Raw genomic sequence first — 19156 nt, 5'->3', positions numbered from 1 at the left:
AGGAGTTAGAAGACTACTGTAACTACAATATTTCATTTGACTTCTATGGTATCTTACAGGGATAGTGTGGTTTTTCCAGTTCTGTTGGAACAGTTAGCATCTGAAAAGCAGACATAGTTCACAGGTTTGCCTACTATGGTGAAATGTATTTCTATTTAAACTACAGGAATTGCTTCTAAATAGCCAAGGATGTCAAACTGTCTTACATGCTTCTCAACAAGATGGAAATGTACGGTTTTGATTTACTTCCATTCCTTAAACTAATTGCAGAGGTGTTGCAGCTTGGGTCTTAAAACTTGGGTTATGAAACAAGTTGGCACTTTCTGTCAGTTTCCCAACCTTCTATAAATCTCACTCCTGAGGCTTCTCCTTTAGTATACCAGACCAGCGGATCACTGCACCCCTCTATCTGGTTTGGGATTACTCTTCTCTCTCCAGAAGATCTGTCCCTTCTCACTGAATTGAGACCCAAGTAGAGTCTTCCTTCATCACTCCCGTTTCTCCTTTCTCAAATTCAGCTTCCTAGTTCTCATTTGTCTGTATGCTCTTAGAAGACACCAGCCCCTGTCTGTTAAACTAACACCCAGCTCAGACACTTCCTTCTCTGGCTGAAAATCTTTTTTTTTTTTTATAAAATATTTATTAGCATTTTCACAAGTTTTATAAAACATAAAAATCACACAAAAAAGACACAAAAAAGAAAATCAAAAATACATACAAAAAAATCAAAAAACAAACAAAAACCACATGTATAACTTCATTCCCTTATATTCGTGAAAATTACTTTCCCGACCTCCTCATACCTCTCCTTACTGCATTCCATTCTCTAATTAATTCTCTTCAACAAATCCTTCCCTTAATTTTGGTTAATTTTTTAAGCTTTCTTTTCATATTACATAATAATTGCAGCTAGCAACCCCATAATTTCAGAATTCTGAAATGATTCTGAAACTCTGGCTGAAAATCTTCCCTCAGGGCGAATTACACACAGCTCAGAGGCTATACTCCTAACCAGCTGAACGCCAGGGACCCAACTCTCAACTGCTTCTCCCCCCTCCCAAAGTGCTGTCTCTGCCCCCTCTGGCTAGCTGTACCTGCAGCCAATCAGAGTGAGGTTTCCAGCCCAGCACTCCGCAAACTTCCAGACTCTGGCCTACCTGAGCTTTCTGTCACACCAACCTTTCCTCTGAGGAGCTCAAGGTGACATAAATTTTATCTCTCTTCCACCATTTTATCTCCACATCATAGGGTGGTTAGGCTGGAAGGCAATGGCTGGCCCAAGGTTACTGGGTGATTTTAGGGGATATAGGGAGGCTGTAAAGGGAAGGGAAGGTCCTGTTCTACAAGTGGATGTCCACTCACACTACATTCGAAGCCACCAATATGAATTAGCACATGTAAATATTATGCAGATCTTTGTCTTTGTTCTGGTGTTCTGTGTGGAGATGCTTTCTTCCTAAAGCTAAGTGATCTTCTCAACTGAAGGGTAGTAAACATCTTGGGAGAATTGATATTGGCTCCTTTAAACTTTAGTGGCCAGTAGCAGCTATGTCACTTTTGGTACTTGAAGTACTAGCAGCACTTAATACAAAATTTGAACGTACAATTACCGGTAACTGTTTTTTTAAAAATAAAAAAGACCAGTTGAGCACCTCAGTCAGCTGTGCAGCTTTTCACATAATATTTCTTGCTTGTAGTACTTCAATTATCTGATTTCCGTACATATAATACCAAAAATAAAAAAATAAAATAAAAAATAAATAAATCCCTAAGGCACATCAATTAAACTCCTGGTGTGCTAATAAAACAGTAATAAGCTTTTAATTTCTTTAAGTGCTCAAGTTGAAGTCTCATTAAAACTCATTTTGCAACAGCAATAAATCATGGCAGGTTATTAGGTAGAATATTAACTAGCCTCACAGAAATGGGCTGTGGGGAGCTTTTCCTTTCAATATCTTAAAACTGAAAACTGCTGCTTAACTTCAGGTTCTTTTTAGCCATTTATATTTACTAAACCAAATGATATCGGGACTTAGCACCATGGATTTCAATGGGAATTGTTCCTAAGGAATATGTATAGACAAACTTTTTCAGGCTCCTAACAAGGAATGGTAACAGCTTGCTTGCCCTTAGATTACAATGTTACAAGAGAGCGTCTTACTCTTTCTAACCTTGGTTCTGAAGGGGAAGGAAACCTAGAAAGCAACATGAACGTTGTCTTTTAAAATTTTCTCCCAATCTCTGAGCCTCCATGCCCTGATGAATCTGACTTTTTATTGCTATTAAATACTTTGATCATTAGCATGGGTTGAGCAGACCCATTGAAATGAATGGGCCTATGTTAGCCATGTTGATTATATGGGTCTACCTTTATTGGGACTAATAGTGGCCCGACCCAAATTTTCTAAAAATGAAATATTGGATATCCTCATTTTTATAATATCTAACATCCTACAATATAACGTACAGTCCAGAACCTTGATGCACTTTTTATTTGTTAATTGTTTAAGGCATAGGAATGGTGGATTGCATTTTAATGAGAACCTAATTTAGGGGAAGGGCTATAGCCTATAGTGGTCGGCTATCTGTTTTATATGCAGAAAGCTCAGGCTCAACCCCCAACATCTCCAGCTACGGTTGGGAGTGACACCCGCATAAAACCTTAGAGTATTAATGCTAGTCAGTGTGTCTGCACTGTTTTAGATAGATCATTGGCCTGACTGGCTATATATAAGGCATCTTCCTATGTTCCTAATTCACTTTTTGCCAAAAAATATATACTTGAAACAAATCATAGGTATCCTTTGCACTCCTTCAAATTTTGAGATGTTTAAAAATGCTTATATTAGGAGAAAAGCACAGTAAAATGCTGCTGAATTTTCACGAGGATTGGGGGGGAGGAAGACTGCAAAGTAATACAAAAATTTGACAAACTGAACTGGAAAAATGAGAAATTGAGGAAAACTGCAATAGTGGAATTTGTTCATTCTTACTAAGCCAGGATATTGCCAATAACAATTCTTGAATTGTGTATTGCACTTCTTTGTGCTTAGGCTATTTTGAGTAGCAGCATAATATCAGAAACCATTCCAGCTTCCATTTGACAACAAGCCTTTGGACAAGTTTCCTCTTGTGGTGTGTATTATAGCAGGAATGATTTTTCTCCACCATTAAGTTTCTTGAATAGAGAGCTTTTACTTTGCTGGTGAAGTCACAAAGGGGACGCATGTGGGGATTATGAATAAGGCTTTATGAATGTGCTTGTTGAATGAACTAGAATAAAAGACTTAGAAGTGCTTGTGATGAACTGGATTGTGCTTAGATTTCTCCTGGACAGAATATGTTTAAGTTTGAATAATGGATGTTGATTAGATATAAATATTTTTAATTTGTAAGCAGCTAAAATATTTGACTTTAATGCATTATCCTAAAGCAGGTGGCTTACACTTTGGTTTGGTTTATTTGCTTTTTAAGAAGTGAAGCAGCTGCAATGCTAAACGTTTCCTCCATCTACTTTGCTTATTGTGGGTGTGCTGTATGTTCATCACAACTCTTGACACTTTTGTATGTGTGAACCACAATGCAGTGGAGCAACTAGCAAATGGTTTATGTCTGAAAAAAATGCATTTAGTTTGACAATTTTCATGCTAAACAAACTTCTGATGAAGCTCTATATAATTTATTCAGTGCTAGCTTTATCAGGCAATGTCACTGAAAGTTACAGAAAGGTTTTGTTGTTCTATGAACAGGGGAAGGGAAAAATAAATAGGGTAAACTTTTAATCTTAAATGCTAAATCAACAGAACTTGCAGTACTATTATGGTACAGCTTGGAATATATTGAAAATAGAAAGAGCAGTGAGTCATCATGAGAGAGGAACTGCTGCTGTCCAGTGCAGAATGAAGAAAGCTTAAATCCCAAATCTGAGGGTTTGATTTTGTCCAGGAAGTGTAGGCCTCAAGTTTGATCTATGTCTTTGCCTTTCAGTTGCTAGAACATAAAGACAGTAGAACCAATTATGTACAGAACATATTTTTTAAAGGTCTTCTTTCAGAGCTGGTGCTACTGGTGCAATTTAGCTCATTTAAGACACTGAAGTTACTAGTCTTACAGGGTACCCGTATTTTCTTCCTGTTCTCAGCCATTTAAAATTTCTAAGCCATTTAGAAAAGAAATAGAAACAATTTGAAAAATCAATAAAAATAATTGACAAAAAAGAAATAAATAAATAAAAATAGGAATCCAGTTATACAGCATGCAGTTTCATGGATCAAGGAAGGCATGTGCAAAAAGATATGTCTTTACAGTGTCAAAAGCAAGTAATTGGAGATGCTTCGTATATGACAGACGGAATAGCATTCCAAAGGCAATGGTGGAAAATCCTTATTTTCCGAACGCTCCCTCCCTCCCTCCCTCATGATATTTTGTAGGGTGCAGGGACACGAATAAATTTTGCCCAGATTATCTAACTGATTTTACAGTTCTATGCAGGAGCAAGTGGTCCTTCAGGGCATGTGTATTACTTAATTCAACGTGTGATAAGCCAGCTTTGTTCATTCTGCTAAGTAGAACTCAGGACTTATATCCAAATCCTGCCCAAACATACCACTGGCTAGCTCCTACATCTCACTCATGTGAGCAATGTTTATTTTGTAAAGTGGGAACATAACACTAAAAACTTTGCTTCCAAGGCAGCATCCTGTATATCAAAGGCCCTTCTAACGAAGCATCCTGATTCCAACAGAAGCCAGAACACAGAGCATGAAGGTAATGGACCTTCTTCCTGTTTGCAGTTATTTTCATCCCTCATCCTCTGTGCTTCCTTGTTGTCAACAATCCACCCTCTTCTGCAATGGTGGCAAACCTTTTTCATTACCTTCTGGGCAACCATCCAATTTGCCAGTGGGGGGCGAGGCCAGAGACAAAAGTGGGAGAAGTAACAAAGGTACATCTTAACTTTGATAGGCTAGTTTCTGCACACACCTCTCTCTAGCCTCTAGCCAGACAACTAAGAGGGGTTATCAGAGTTCAAGGACACATTCTAACTAGGCAGAAACAGTCAAGAAGGGCTGGTGAGGGGTGTGGCCTGGAGAGGATAAGTTACTGAGAAGGGGGTGTGGCCTTGGGAGAGGCTGAGAAGGGGTGTGGCCTGAGGATCAGATACAGAGACCCAGAGGGCTGCATTTGGGCCCCTGGCCTGAGCTTCCTCAGTCCACCTTCACTGGATGATACTATCTGGTATTGGAAGGAAGCGTCTATTGCACCACTTGCAATTTACATCCGATCACACGTTTAACTTGGTTTGATACTAACCCAGGGACCATCACTCCATCTTGTGCCAGCAAGTTCTATAAGTTAATTAAGTGTTGCATGAAGGTAAGGTAAAGGTAAAGGTACCCCTGCCCGTACGGGCCAGTCTTGCCAGACTCTAGGGTTGTTCGCTCATCTCTAGAGGCTGGGAGCCAGCACTGTCCGCAGACACTTCCGGGTCACGTGGCCAGCGTGACAAGCTGCATCTGGTGAGCCAGCGCAGCATACAGAACGCCGTTTACCTTCCCGCCAGTAAGCGGTCCCTATTTATCTACTTGCACCCGGGAGTGCTTTCGAACTGCTAGGTTGGCAGGCGCTGGGACCGAGCAACGGGAGCGCACCCCGCCGCGGGGATTCGAACCACCGACCTTTCGATCGGCAAGTCCTAGGCACTGAGGCTTTTACCCACAGCACCACCCGCGTCCCATGCATGAAGGAGTACTTTCCCAAATCTTTCCATTTAATTTTTGTGTATTATGAGCGTGAAAGGCCTGGTTCACACACCATATTGAAACGTAACATTAAATAAACTGTGGTTTAGCATGTGTGAATACTTTGCCCCTTTCCCACTCTTGGAGCAAATAAGATGCCTGGGGAAGGGAAAATGCTAGAGACTGACTTTTGGTGATGGGCAAACTCAGACTCATGGTGTGTGCATCTCCAAACAAGCCATGAGCGGTAAACCAAGGTTTGTGCTTGTTATGAGAGGAGGAGATGTTGGCAGCATTTGTCCAAATGAAGAGAGGCCTCTGTCCTCTTTGGACGTTAACATTTTGTGTTATCTGGACCCTGATGCCCAATACCACACTTCCAAGGTAGAGTGGGGGGAAACTCAAGTGGTCATTGCAGGATTGTTTAACTTATTATTTGAGACTGCTTTTCCAAAACCTTTGTGAAAGCACCTTTCTAGGATCATGCTTTTAAGTTGTTCAACTTTTCTGCTTTGAGCTCTTGAGATTTGAAATTTGAAGAAACAACACTGAGTGTTGCTACTAATGTGCCACATCAATGTTACAGAATTGTTTGTTTGTTTGTTTGTTTGTTTGTGGGATGCTTGTCCCAAGCCAAGTAGTGCTGTTAATAGTTCCTGTAGTTAATAGCTCCTGTAGTTTACAAGTATGAAGGATTCATGTGGCAAAGCAGATTATTCCTGTGGGTCTTTGGTTGATGTGTGAGCAGTACTGGATCCAGATTCATTATAAGCTTACTAATGCAAAGAGCTTAGTGGGATTTTGAAAAAGGATTAGACATTTATATGAATAATACAAATAGGAGCAGCTAGGACTCAAAATAACTTGGTGATGGGAATACACAGTATTGAAAGAGTGCAAAATTGCCAATCTTACTGTGGAAATCTTCCTCAAATGTCTCGCTCAGCTCATTGCTCTAAAACATTTAGGGTGATATCCAGCTAAGCAGCTCTGTGTGAGTTCTAATCTGTGTCAGGGTTTTCCCCAACTCTCCTGAGCAAATTTATAGGCTGCCTAGAAGCACACGGCAGCAGGAGGAGGAGGATCAGAAGTTCCATTGCACAAAGATCCTTGCACTAGCAGAACTGTTTAGTTGGATACTGCCCCTTAGTTCTTTCTTTTGCTTATTTGGATGTTAATTGCAAAGAAACTCACCAAAGTATGAGACTTCTCCTACCTATACATGATTTGGTGTGTTTTATGGACAGAAATGACAGATTAGGATTCTAAGCAGGTTAAACTTTTAAAGCGCCTTCATATCCCTTTAAACATTCATAGGAATCCTGGGAACAATGGTTTGTTAAAGGTGCCAAGAGCTGTTAGGAGACACCTATTCCCTTCACAGGGCTTGAATTCCCAGAGTTCCCTGCGAAGAGGAATTGACAACATCCATTTGTTGTAGTTCTGTGCGGGGGAGGGGAGAGCTGTGGCTGTTTAAAATGGGATAATTCTGCTTTATAAATGTATAGTGCAGGTAGGACCAAGTTCTCTGAAAATGATAATGGGAGGAAAGGGAAAGAAGTCCTTTCCATCTAAACAGTAAACATATTTTGGGGGAATGTTTTTTGCACAGATCTAAAGCATTCCCTATTTTCAGAGAGCTTATGAAATGTAATTCAGGCTGTGAAGAAAATAGCAGTTACCAGAGAGAACAATAAGATTGCAAAGTCATATTGATCTCCCAAAGATGCCACATGATATTTTTATCTTAGAAGAAGCAGTCCTAACCTTGGATAGATCATGTTGTGTACTGTGCAAATGCTTTGATAAAAAAGAGGGCCTCTTGCAGATACCATCTCTTCAGGAGGTCAATTCCTCATGGTTTAGGAATTAGTTCTTTAGTGTAGTAGCACCTACCCTTTGGAATTTTCTTCTGTTACATTTCAGACAGGAACTATCTTTACTACACTTACTTTACTTCCAGGTTTGCCGTGTTTGGGTTCCAAGTTGTTTGAGTACCAAGGCATTTGAGAACCAAGGTACCGCTGTATTCACTTACTGTAACAACTTCATGGTGTGTGTCAGCACCATTTCCCCCCACAAAAAAGCATTGATAATAATAATATGTTAATTAGAGGTTGCCATTTTTTTTTTAAAAGGTAGACATTGTGTTTAACCTGTCTAGGTCAAAATAAATATATATATGCAAGTGGCAGAAGTTCAGTGACAAATAGAAATTATCTTTCTTAAAGTACTTTATACTGAGCATAGACGGTGTCAATGACATGGTTTATTAGGCTAAATTTATTGCTTTATTATTGCTACATGCAAATACAGCCTCTTTAACTACATAGTCCAGTTGTTTAACGTTTCTGAACACTACTAGTTGGCGGGGGGGGGGGGGGTTAAGGCAAAAAAATCAGATAAACTGCTTCTTCAAGTCTGATGGTTTTGTCATATTGTTGCCTCTGGAAAATAATGGATGGTTGATTTTGATGGTAGATTGACCCTGTCCAGAAAATGGTAGTTTCTGTCTCAAGTTTAAACTACAGTGGTATCTCGGATTAATAACTTAATTTGTTCTGGAGGTCTGTTCTTAACCTGAAGCACCACTTTAGCTAATGCGGCCTCCTCCTGCTGCTGCGCCACCACTGCATGATTTCTGTTCTCATCCTGAAGCAAAGTTCTTGATCCAAGGTAATATTTCTGGGTTAGCGGAGTCTGTAACCTGAAGCATATGTAAACCAAGGTACCACTGTATTAGAGTTGCCCTCCACGGGGGGGGGGGTGTGCTCTACGCAGCAAACAGTCTGATAAAGTGTTTTAAATTGCATTTTAAGCTGGCTGGGAAAGAAATCCACATTTTGTTGTAAACTATAACCATTATCAAATATAATTATTTGGGTTTCCGGCCCATTAATTTATTTGCACCAAGTATGTTTTTGTGTGTGTGAGATAACTGGAGCAAGTGTGCTGAACCTGTGGCCCACATCAGGCTCACCAAGCCATAACAAGTGGTCTGCCAGCCCCCGTCTTGTTCCCTGTCACATCTGTGGGCTGAGAGGATTGGTCTCTGTAGCACAGACAGCACAAATATAATTCCCACTGCAGTGTTGTTTGCTGGAAAGGTTTGTGCTTAGAGAGAGAGTGGCCTGCAGGGGTGCTGTAGTGTGTGTGTTTGGTTGTGTGTGCATTTGTGTTCAAGAGACTGTGACTGCAGGGTGGCCCATTTTGGCAATGCCCATTTTTGGTTCTTCTGCTACATGGAATACTGTGTCTCAGCTATTCTCCCTTGAGGTATTCGTAAGTAACTTTAACATGCATTTCCCCCCACATATGTGCACTACTGGCAATGTTGAATTTGATCATTTCTCACAGGATGGAAGCAGCATCTGATACATAAAAATCAAACCCAGATGCTTATACAGCCTTCCATTAAACGACCATCACATATCAGAGACGGACTTAGGTAATGTGGCACCCTGAGCAATGACAAAATTCGGCATCCTCTAACTTTGAGTAGGTACCTGTATAAATATAGGTATTTTTATTATTACTATTATTACTACTATGTGTCCCCTTGGCTTAGTGCACTGTGGCGGGGAACCACCCATACCACCCTAATCCGGCGCTGCACATATTCTCATAGCACAAAATTATTTTCAGAAATGAATGCAGGCCATAATTTAACTGGGGTGATTTATGCTGGAGAAAGAAATTCGAACCACCAACAATGACAAGCTAAGTTCTGAAATGCCATGATTCTGAAACTAAACTTCAATTGCTCATGTAACCTGTCTCTCATGTGCTTCTGGACTGATTGCATCTAACAGAGATAACATCTATTGTCTTGCTCTGAGTACTGTAACTGGTTTTTTTCAACAACAAAAAAGCAAAAGCAAATACCAGATTGTTTCCTGTCATCTAAGGATAGTGTTTGCTGATTTTACCAGAGAGAAGTAAGAAAGCAAATTGAATTCTGCAACAATTATAGATCTTTCAGCAGATGGCAATTTTGCTGCTTTTTTTTAAAGACGCACATGTTCAAGAAGGGTTAGCCTAAAGTCAATAAAGTAATAAAGTGAACTGTTTATGATGCACATAAAATTAACTTGAGCAGAGAATTTTCAGCATAACTGCTTTTGTGAGTCTTTTGAAGGAGTTTTTTTTTTTTTTAAAGGGTTAACCTTGTTATAAAGTCAACTCATTGGTCAAAGTTGGTCTCTGTCCTAGGTTCACCCTTTAGGCTGAGGTTTTCTGTGCTACATAATACATAATATTGAACTATGTTGTAACTTCTGTTTTTGTTTGCCTGCAGCGACTATGTCAAAGTAGGTACTGGAGACTTTTAAACAAATCCATAGTGCACTCAGCTAAACCTTAAAACGTAACTTTTTTAAAAAAATGGAAAGTACAAATTATTGCAAGCATTCATTTCACAGGCAAGTTTGTTGGTAACTTGACAGGGCTTGTGCCTAAAAATAAACAGATCACAGGCTATATTATGCAATGAGCAGTAAGCATATGTAGTATAAATTACTGAAGCTAGCAGAAACTAAACAGAGCAATTTGGAGATGTGGTAAAAAGGAAAGTAGGGAAGAGGTTAGCACACACACGCACTCACACAGCAAGACTGCTATGGATTTCACAAGCTTGAAAAGGCTGAGGTTAATGTCTAAGAAGTAATTATGCAGTACATCTCTTGTTAAGTTTGTTAAAAAGTGAGTATATAGAATGCTTACCTGAAGGTAGTGAATCTCAAATATTACTTACATAGGAAACAGCCAATTTCAATTATACAGTACTGGACATAACTAGGTCAAAATTACACACTTTTAATTAACTCCTCTTGGTTTGAAGGGGAAAATGTTTAGTATCTGCTTATTTTCTCTGTAAAATCAATCAGATCTAAAAGCACTGAAGTTAGTTTGGCTAGATCATGCACATTGCTTATAAGTTTCAAAAATATACTTCAACACCTAATGGACTAAACTAAAGCTTCTGAATGGTTTGTCTTCAGTTATCTGCCTGAGCAGATAAGCAGATGAATGACCAACACTGAAACTTTCTCCTAAGTACTCAGCCTGTCCGGACCTTGGAGCTGATGTATGCATTAGCTGATGGGATGAAAAGACCCACATTGCATAATTCTTCAGCATCTCATCTCTTCCATAAGTACTGAGACAAAAGTGAAGGCTGCTGAAAATGTATTATTACAGTACTTCATTTGAATGGAAGCCTGGCTGGACTTGGTATGGAACTGAGGAATGGGTATAGCAGGGAAGGATAACATTGACTATAGAAATTCAGAATGCTCTCAAGATTTTTTAGGGTTGCCATATTTTGAAGATCAAAAAAGAGGACACTGTGATGGCCATTCAAAGCAAATAAATGCAAATTGCCTCAAATTTTACTCCTGAAAAAGAGGACGTGTCCTGAAAAAAAATGGCAACCTAGACTCAAGAAAGTAGTTCCAAACTACAAACTTATTTGAACAGATTTGGGTCCCCCCCCCCCTTTATTTTGAATATTGTTTATTTACTGATGGAAGCCAATGCAGGCTTTCAGAGAGACTGACACGTTAGTCTGTTGCAGCAATAGCAACAAAAAGTCTTAAAGTACCTTAAAGACTGCTGTCAGTCAGTGCAGGAAATACTGAGGTAGATGGACCAAATAACTTAACTTGGTATAAAGCAAGTTATTAGGTTCATAAGTTGATTATGGCACAATAAGTTGATTATGGCCTAGAGAACATCACTGGATGCACTGCATGAAGTGCCATTTTTAAAAAAGGAATCATATACTGTATAAGAAACTTTGTTTTAGTGTACACTTGGAGAGTTATAATACACTAGAAATTCAGAGAGCCAATATGTGGTCTTCTAAGGCAGCTACAGTAATGCAGTAGAATTGTTGGACAGCACCCCAGACTCTATGAGTAGTGCAAAATTCTTGGGGTTTGGGGTGCATAACTCGGGTTCACTTTCCTTGGTATGAGGGGCAGTGGAGGCTGTGGTGTCTTTATGATATATGGTTGATTTACACACACATATATATACATACAACCTGAGCCTACAATGGAGAGGTTCACGGCATTAACACCCCAGAAGGTCTTGCTTCTCCCATTGCCAAAGTCTTGGATTCAAGCAGAAATCAGGCATGGCTCTCACTCTCTGGCTTCTGTCTGCACTCTCTCTCTCTCTCATACACACACACACACACACACACACACACACACACACACACACACACACACAAAATTATGGCTTTTGTCTTTCTTACTACCAGCCAGGTGAGGGAGGGGACCCACCCATTTTCTCTCTGGCCCAGAGCAACTTATTAAAGATCCATACTAAAGACCCAAATTTAGGGCCGTTACCAAGAAGCTGGCCTTGGAATAAGGCCACTTTAATCCTTCATTAGATTTTAACCCTTGCTGGACAGAGGAATTAGAAGGGACTCAGGCATACACACCAATTCACAACAGTATGTTAGAAAACAAAAGAGGTAATGTCTAACTGGCTGTTTTTATATATCAGGTATGTCCAATGTATTTCAGCATATAGTCTTCCTGAAGGGCTAAAAATTGACACGACACACTGCTACAATTGCACGAAGGTGAGTCACATCTGCACACAAACCCCAGGTCTTTCACTTACCTCTGCAGCAGCTCACTGGGTATGGCTAGGTGGTAGATGCACACAATACATTTCTGACTTTGTTTAGCAAAAGCACATTATGCCAGGTAATTGAATGCATTAAAATAAAGAGCACATGACATAATATTAATAGAAGCAATTTTGACTGTAATGATGTATGACTAGTATATCACAGGAGCCAAATGAGACAAAAGGGCAATTAATGTCATGTGGAGGTCCCTACTTCATTTACCTCTGTTTTTCAGCTCTGGCTAGAGTAATGACTAAAATTAATTAAGCTTCTAGTATTTTAGGCTTGTATCTTAAGAACTTCATAGCAACTGTGGTGGAAACGTTTTCTGCCTATCAGTTTTGCAGACTCAGCTTGGAAACTGAAAGCTCAGATGTATTTCTGCCTTCATGCATCACTAAGATTTTGCAATCTCATTGCTCAGCTAACAGTTCTGTTAATCATACACCAATCTGTATGAAATACTACTAGCAGGACAAAAAAAAAGGATTTTTAAAATATATCATACTAAACACTTTTGGCAGGTACATATGATGTCTTTTGATTGTCAGGTAGAGATGATCTTACATGCATAGATAATACAATCTGATGGAATTCTGCAGTCAGTTGATGTACTCAGCTGGGGAGGGAACAAAGCAGGGAGGCAGTTACAGTGGTTCCTGGGTAATGAGAGATAGGGTGTGAGAAAGGGGGCAAGCCATGTAGCAGGTTCATGGCACAGACAATAAGTGGCTATGCCGTGGGCCAGCCCCCTTTCCAGCCTGAGGAATTTTGGTTATTCTAACACAGGCATCCCCGAACTCGGCCCTCCAGCTGTTTTGGGACTACAACTCCCATCATCCCTAGCTAACAGGACCAGTGGTCAGGGATGATGAGAATTGCAGTCCTAAAACAGCTGGAGGGCCGAGTTTGGGGGTGCTTGTTCTAGCAGCCAGCCCTCAGGTCTGCAGCTACTGCTACTGAATGCCAGGTCTGCTTTGATTAAGACTTCCCTTATCCATGATTTGATCATACATGAGGAGGCTGATCTGGTTTGTATCACTGAGGCCTAAGTGAGCAAGCATGGTGGAGTTCATCTCACCCTGCTGTGCTCACCCAGGTACTCAAGGCAGCCTAGGCACAGACTTGAGGACTGGGGAAACGGAGTTACTGTAATTTATAGGATCTCCTCCCATGCTTTCTGTCCACTTGATTGGCAATATAGAGTATCTCAACCTAGTTTTAGGCATTATAACACATTTTGCTGGTTTACTGTCCACCTCACTGCCCAGCAGCCTCCCTGCCTGACCTGACAGATATGGTCTCAGTGCCAGTGTTGAGGACTCCCTGACTGTTGGGGGGGGGGTCTTGAACAGCTATGCTGAGGCCATTTTTTGGGGGGTGGCTCAGGACTTCATGGTCACCATGATAACCTTGGGGGTGTCCCAATATGTCATTGGCTTCATACATGTGGCAACTGGAACTGGTTTTTCTCACTGTGACATCTAGTGAAACTGTTCCAGGTACTATGAGACCTTTTACAGTCTGGCCCAAAGGAAGTAATAGAATTGACTCACTGTGACTTGTCTGCAAAGCATTTTCATTTCAGGATAAACTCACTTCTACTCTAGGCAACAGTAGAGAGCCTGGGGCTTTGCAGATGTCGTAGGACTCAACCTTCAGCTAGACTGACGAACGGATAAGGATAATGAGAGTCTAACAACATCTGGAAAGCCATAGGTTAACAATCCTTGTTCTAAGGATCCTAAACTGAGATTTAACGTCCCAAAGCAAGCTCTGGTCTCTTTTGCTAAATGTTATTTTTCTTACAGAGATAAGCATCCAGATCCTTATTTACTTTTAAGCAAATACATTTCCTCTGCCTCAAACTACTTAGCAGCAGGAGCCCAGGCACTAAGCAGCAGCAAAATGTTTGCTCCAGCAGAGAGGCATGAATTAAATGCTATGATGAGGAAAAAGCATAAATATTTGACTTCCATATTGCTTGGCTACCATGTAGCCTTCAATTTTCTCTTCCTTCCCTTTTTGTTTAAACTTAGGACCAAATATTGGAAAGAAAAGAAAAACACCCAGTGAATATTATTAACATTTTATAGTTGACAGTGTATCTCTTTTAAGGGATATGCCCTTATTTATAAATTATTTGTTCTTAATAAACTTGCACAATATGCCAAACTTTCACATTAGGCTGGACTTTTTAATCTTATCTGTCTTTCCTTTTACTCTTGCATTTATTGCCCATGGATTACCTGGAATACCTTAGACTGTGTACCTTACGTCAGATGTCGGCACTTTTGTGTGGTCTGTCATGTGGGCAGCAAATGCTGGACCACAGTGTTTAAAAATATGTTTACCGCTGACACTAACTTCAGTAGGAACAGCTGTGTATCTTCATAGTCAGAATATAAGGGTGCTTTCAGAGGAGTGTTTGTTGTGGGATGGTTGGTCCTCATGCATGCATTTCCCCCCCCCCCCCACAGTATCTAAATGATATTTCTGACATGAAAAATACCAGCCTGTGTTTCCTCCTATTTAATCCAAATTTAATTTAATTTAACCCTGTAAATTAAAGCTTGTTGCCAGTGACTCATTTGCAATATCTGAATGACCTGTTAACCATATTGAATCTTCTGCTGGAAGCGCCTTAAGGCAGCTTTAACAGTGAAAAAGCAAATAAGAAATTTAGCTTTTAGCCAGTTTAGTGAATAAACTTTTATTGTCTGATCTGTGTTGTAATTCCTTTCAGACATTATATCTAATATCTATATCTATATCTATATCTAATTCTCAATTTTGTTGTAACTAAGGTTTGCTTTAAGTTATTGCCAGAAGTCAGTCAGTCTCTCTCCCTCTCTCTCTCTCTCTCCCCGCAATACTATCTTAATTACACTCACATATGAACCTCTCAAGGTCTTCTGTAACCCCAAACTGAGCAGCAAGGAACATCTGGCAGGCCACAGCTGACCTGTACATGGTGCGCCTGACACCTATCTCCAAGCACATTTGCAGTGCCATACAAAACATTTGCACAGCACTCATGTCTTAGTCTGGAAGGGTAAGTGTGGCCAACCACCTCCTCCCTTTCCATCTAGCTTCCCCTTGCAACTTGGCTTCTTGGATTTGAGACCTAGACTGACTTTATTTTGAACCTTGATTTGAAGCCTTTTGCGGTGCTCACTTTTGTTCCAGGCCCAAGGGGCTGAACCAGCAGAATGCAATAATAGCTCAGTTGCATTAGCTTAAAGGTTCACCCTCTTTCCAGCAGTGCTTATACAGGGTGAGTCCTTTAAAAGAGGCCCCGTGGATACAGAGTACACATGTTCCATGGGGCCTCTTTTAAAAGACTCACCCTATACAAGACCCACAAATGTAGAATAAAGGCAATATCCTCCCTTGCTGTTTGCCCCCAGTGACTGACTTTCTGCTGTTGAAGATGGCATACTTCAAAGGAAAAGAGTCCTTCCTTTGAGGTCAAACTCCAAGGACTTCCAGTCATCACTGATAGGCTCTGGCTGAAAACCCTGCTAGAATTTGCAGCATTGGGGAGTACGGGTGATCCCAGTGGCATTTAAAGTCAGTGCTGATCAGCACCAAGTTCAAACTGCCCTTTTGGCAGGGTTTGGCTCCACTTGAGCTTCTGAGCAGAACCAATCCCAGTGGTACATGGATTTGATGTCAAATTTAAAAGGAACCAAAGGCAAGGCACACTTGCAAAGAAACAATTGGAAATGACCACTAACGGTCTCCTGCTATAATTAACTCACAGAGGCAATTATCCACTGGGGGTGTAATATCAGCTAGGTCCCATGAGCCCATCTGCTGGGGTAGGAGTGATATGAAGCTGTCAGATTCTAGTTAAGAGTCCAGAAGGCCCCACCCTGATACCCAGTGTGAATAAAAGTTTTTCTCCCTCTTTCAAATACTAGAAGTCCATGCATTAAAACTGAAAGTTGAAGACTTTTGCACAGACAAAGGGAAGTACCACTTTACACAATAGTAAAAAAATACGGTAATAATCACTACATAGGCATCTTGATGGCCACTGTGAGAACGGGATACTGGGCTAAGATGGGTCCTTCTTAATGTTCTAACTGCATTACAGTCACTTCCTCAAAGGCTGGGTCACTGTAAATTCTTCGCAGGGCATTTCAAAACAAACAAACTGTGAGCAGCCTGTTTCCATCCAAGCTCATCATTGTAAGAACCTTTTAACACTAGGAATTTGGTGCTTGAATTAGAATTTGGTTTGCTTGTTTTCCTTCCCACCCACCCCACATCCCTTTTGTGTCATGTCTTTTCAGATTGTGAGTCTGTGGGCAGGGGCTGTGCTATTTTTATTCCTTTGTAATCTGTTATTTTCTGACTGAAGAGTGGGGTGAAAATAGTTTGCATAAACAAACTAGAATGAGTAGAATCTGCTTGATTTCTAGGGGGCAAACAATTATTCTTCCTCTCCCCACCACCTTTCAAAATGTGGTCATAACATGGCATATGCTAAGATAAATGAGATTTGTTCATCGAAAAGCGTGTTAAGCTGGAAAACATTCTCTTAAAAGAGAATTAACACAATGTAATACTTACATTTCATTTTGGGTGTTACTACTGTATTGTGTGCAGAAATATGAGATGTACTATATTTAAGTGGGCAACATATGGTGATGAGGTTGCACAACGAATAAATATGCTTGTATTACCGGTAACTACCTGCTCAGAAATCATTTTATATTTCAGCTTTTAGAGAATCTGAACCAGGAGTCATAAATGAAAACAAGCTAATTTGATACATTTCCATGGCTCACGACTGCTGGTACTTGGTACACATCCTGCTGGAAAATATTAATTACTAGAATAATTAGTGTAAAAAATTGTAAATACTGATTGCTTTTTGTTTTTACACTCAGGAAAAAACTGAGAAAAATTGAGATGGTGAATAACTTGTTCTAATGCAGTGAAAATTAGATGCCAAGCAGTCAAATATGTCAAGAAATCTTTACAAAATAATGGAAGTGCTCTTTGAATCAGAACAATGTGTAGCTCCTGCAGCAATCCATGTTCAGTTTTTTAAAAAGCTAGGGTGTACATTGCCTTTCATGACCATTGACTTTCATATGTCAAGACTGTTTAAAATATTAAAGGGAGTAAGAGACAAAAAGTCAAATCTGTAATTTAGTTTTTATTTACTCCATTTGAAGTAGAAAATATGAAATAATAAAATGTGTAAAGGGGCTTCTGCTGTGTGAAAACTATTCTGTCTTGAGTATGGTGATGTTTTTCTCAAATAATTTGGGCAAAAATGGTTTAGCAGTTTGATAAGAAAGACATATTTTGTTCAGAAAGCCAATAGGATTGAGAAATGAAAAAAAATTATTAACAGAGCTCTAAGTCTCTCCTAGTTTTTCAGAGAAAATTGCTAATTTATTGGTTCACCTCACCTGAGACTGCAATGGTTTTAATAAAAACCCTCCTTTGTTTTTATTGTCACATGGTTTAAAGCTCTAGTTACAGTTCTTGTTTTTATTCTTATTGTACACAGATCAACTTGAAATGAATTATTTGTTGGAATTAATTATTTGTGCATGGAAGAGAAAGAAGACAAATAGATTATAGTGCTCAAAAAAGTATTAGATGCTAAGAGTCACACACAATAAATCACATGTACAGAGAGAGGGCTTTTTACTTCCTGCTTTCTACCACAGCTTCCTGCATCCTCCAGAAAGCCTGCTCTGAAAGGTCAAGAATCTTCCATAGAAAAATAAGCAACTCCAATATCCCTTGCGAGCATAGAAGCCAATTCCCAGTTCCCTTGGCCCCTCTACAATAAAATATTTGAGGCGGCTGCTCCCCACCAAAGTTGATGGGCATTGCCATTCAAATGGTGTACCTGCCCCCCCCCCCCAATATTTTAATTTGGCCACCCCTGCTTGCAAAGCACTTTGTCCACCCTTAATCAGCTAGGACTCTCTACTCCAAATGTATTTGTTCCACTGCTTATGACCCTGTATCCCCCCTCATTCTCCTTTGTGCCCCATACCAAATAAATATTGGGAAGGGGGGAAGCCAAGGTCTTTTCAACCTGAAATGCATTTTATATTGCTAATGTAGAAGGTTGAGACACACTTAACTTTGCCGGTTGATTGTTCCCTACAAACCCACCACCTCCATGCACTTTAGTTTTAATTGTATTTTAATTATGTTGTCCCTCCCCCCCCCCCCATGTTTTTACCAGTCCTTGTTTTTATCTGTAATCTGCCTTGAGTCCACCCCGTATGCAGGCTCTGTAACTGGAAAGGAGCTAGAGGAGAAATGATGAATTTAGGAGGAATGTCCCCCACTCTGTGTCTCTGCAGCCTTGTTATTTATGCAAATAAGAAGTTGCGGCTATGCATTTGCTCATATAATTTGCTTTTTACTCTCTCTTCTCTAAACGCTCAGAATTGCTTTATATACTTTTCTTAGTCCTATTGCAATACATTATGCCAGTAGTTGGCAACCTTCTTAGGGTTGAGGGTCACATTCTCCCAGAAGCATGTGTGTGTAAAATAAATACATGAATACAAAAGTGAATGAAAGGAGGGGAGAGAAAGAGAAAGGGAATGGGCTTTCTTGCCCACATTTGGCATTGGCTCCATCTGGCAGGTGTGTCCAATACCAAAACTAGGCAGGGAAGCATCTTTTTCTCTCTGTCCTCCCTCCATTCATTCTCTTCTCTATTCATATATTCTCTCTCACACACACTTACTGTGGCACTTACTATAACAACTTCATA

The 19156-nt window shown here is 40.1% G+C and overlaps 1 long non-coding RNA gene across 1 annotated transcript in view; it reads left to right on the top strand.

Annotated features, from left to right (window-relative positions):
• Nucleotides 1-19156, top strand: part of LOC144327279 (uncharacterized) — a 218423-nt gene that overhangs the window by 129152 nt on the left and 70115 nt on the right. The gene's annotated exons all lie outside the window — the stretch shown is intronic.

Source organism: Podarcis muralis, chromosome 3, assembly GCF_964188315.1.
Source record: "Podarcis muralis chromosome 3, rPodMur119.hap1.1, whole genome shotgun sequence".
Classification (NCBI taxonomy): Eukaryota; Metazoa; Chordata; class Lepidosauria; order Squamata; family Lacertidae; genus Podarcis; species Podarcis muralis.
Note: the sequence above shows the minus strand (reverse complement) of the source record. Positions and strands in the feature narration are given on the sequence as shown.